This window comes from Macrobrachium nipponense, chromosome 14 (assembly GCF_015104395.2).
Source record: "Macrobrachium nipponense isolate FS-2020 chromosome 14, ASM1510439v2, whole genome shotgun sequence".
Lineage (NCBI taxonomy): Eukaryota > Metazoa > Arthropoda > Malacostraca > Decapoda > Palaemonidae > Macrobrachium > Macrobrachium nipponense.
The window spans coordinates 54686875-54689374 of record NC_087207.1 but is presented as its reverse complement, the minus strand read 5'-3'; the positions used below and the strand labels follow the sequence as shown (position 1 = coordinate 54689374).

Here is a 2500-nt window from a genome sequence, read left to right as displayed (position 1 = left end):
CCATTTTCTAGAGAAAGTTTAACTGAATTCATTTGTACCGATTCGTTATCTGACATTTTATTTGAGTTTAGGTTCGAATAAATTTATCTAGTCCTTATAATTTGTTCTTGACATTTCAGCAAAGTAAGCAGATTATAGTTATCTCTTAAGACTGAATTTTGGGTTGATTTTCTTTCATTCTAAATTGATTAAGAGTTTTCAACAGAATTTGTAAGATGGTCTAAACACAGATTGCATTGAGAATCAAGTATATCAATCATTATTGCCAAGGGGCAGGAATAGAAATTCATTATGAATACGAATTTTAAAGAAAGTATATATGAATTTTAAAACATGCATTTTTTATTTTTCAGGCGAGAAATATATTTTGTGGAAGAAGTTTCCGATGATAAGAAAACTGAAGGAGGCAAAATTGACTGAGTTGCAAAGAATATTAAAGTTACGATTTGATAACGAGAACAATTAAGGGCGCAAAATTGAATGAGGAAAAAATAAATGTTAAAATACAATAATAACAACTAAGGAGTCAAAATCGAATTAAGCAAAAATTAAAATTACGATACAATGATAAAAAAATGAAGGAGCCAAAATTGATAGAGGAAAAACTTAAAATTACGATACAAGAATAAAAAAGTTAAGGAGACCAAATTCCCCGAGGAAAAAATTAAAGTTACGAAACAACAAGACAGTGAATGACACAAAACTGACTGAATGAGGGCGAAAATCGCAGTTAGGAAACAATAAAAAGAAATTTTTAAAAGGACAAAATTGACTGAATAATAAAAAAAATTCATGTTACGATACAATAATGAAAACAATTAATTACAAAACAATAATTTAAAAAATATATACAATGACAAATTGTGCAAAACTGACGGAGCGAGAAAGGTAATTAAAGTTACGATACAATGAAATGACTTAAGGACATGAAATTGACTGATGGACTAAGAAAGTCAAAGTTACGAAATCATAATAAGAAAATAAGAAAATCTAAGGATGCAAATATTGACTGAATGAGAGAGAAAAAAAATCAGAGTGATGGAACATTGCTACAAAAGAAGGCCCTTTCAGGACTCGAATTTCTTGTTCAGAAAAAGTCAAAGTAATAAACGAAAAATGTTGCTTATATTAAAAGTAAACAATGCCTGATCCGACCTCCAGCTTACTCGCAGCGCATGCTAACATCTACGGTTTTATAGAGCGTTGTTTCACCAACGAAAATTGAAATAAATAAGTTATATTTTATTAGAAATAATATTTCTGTACTGTTTAACACGCCCATTATCTATTTTTTTTACATTTTTTGCAATCTGATAAAAAAAGCAGAAATATTCTATCCTAAGATTCTTGTATCTTTAACTCGACGCGAAACATCTTTTTTCAGATTTTTAAGGCATTCCTAACCCCCCAGAAACAGCAAAGTAGTCTGTAGGGCTTACTCCCCGAATAAGCAAAAGCATGTACTGCAAATCTTAGCTTACCCTCTTGGGAAAGACACTTCTGGAAGCGTAGAAAGGAAGTCTGTAGAACTGTGGTTCCACAGACACTATAACTCCAACGATGAGGAGGACGGCGAAAATGAGGGTGACAGACTGCATCTGAAAAGAGAGAATTTTTTTTTTTTTTGTACAGAAAAAAAATATATCAATGTTGCCCTCTGCATAAAATTATTTTATATCTCAGGCACTGTTATAGTTGCTATCTGTATAAGATAATTTTATTTCGCAGACACGGCATTAGTTCCCGTCTTTATAAAATCCTTTCTTTTCGTAAATGTGGCATTACTTGCATCTGCAGAAAATGATTTTATTTCGCAGATATTGGATTGGTTGCCATCTGTATAAAAATTTTTTATTTCGCAGATATTGCATTAATTGCCATCTGTATATAATGATTTAATTTCACAGATACTGCAGTATGAACAAAATCATAGATATTGTATAAATTTAAATTACTATAAAGTAATTTCATTACTTGAGTTATATTTATTTCAACCTGAATAAAATAGTTTTATTGTATTATTTGTCATTTGTATAAATAACATTATTTCATATGAACTTGTATTAATTTACACATCTATAAAATATTTTTACTTCACAAATATTGTAATATTTGCAATCTGAATAAAGTCATTTCATTTAATAGATGTTGTATTAGTTGTCATCTGCATAAAATAATTTTACTTCTTGGATATTGCTCCGTATAAAATAATTCATTTCATAGATACAATATGAATTGCCATCTGTATAAAATAATTTCATATCGTAGATATTTCATCAATTGCCATCTTTCTCGCAGTGATTATAAATGTTGCCGTTTTTTAAAATACAAATTAGTCTTCAACAAAGATTACTATAAAGGAAAGGAACTTTTGAAACATTATGTTTATATTCCGTAGACTTTTCAATCTGCACTGGCATATTTTTCCCGTTTGCAGAAGCGTACACCAAACTGTCGTCTAGCAGTGGATCAACCTCTCTAGTAATAATAATCCGTAAGT

The 2500-nt window shown here is 29.7% G+C and overlaps 1 long non-coding RNA gene across 1 annotated transcript in view; it reads right to left on the bottom strand.

Moving 5' to 3' along the window:
- The window catches only part of LOC135226513 (uncharacterized), a 7267-nt gene that overhangs the window by 2932 nt on the left and 1835 nt on the right, over positions 1–2500 (bottom strand). Inside the window, exon 2 of the long non-coding RNA XR_010317240.1 lies at positions 1482–1598. This is a non-coding gene — a long non-coding RNA (uncharacterized LOC135226513). The remainder of the gene's footprint in view (positions 1–1481; positions 1599–2500) is intronic.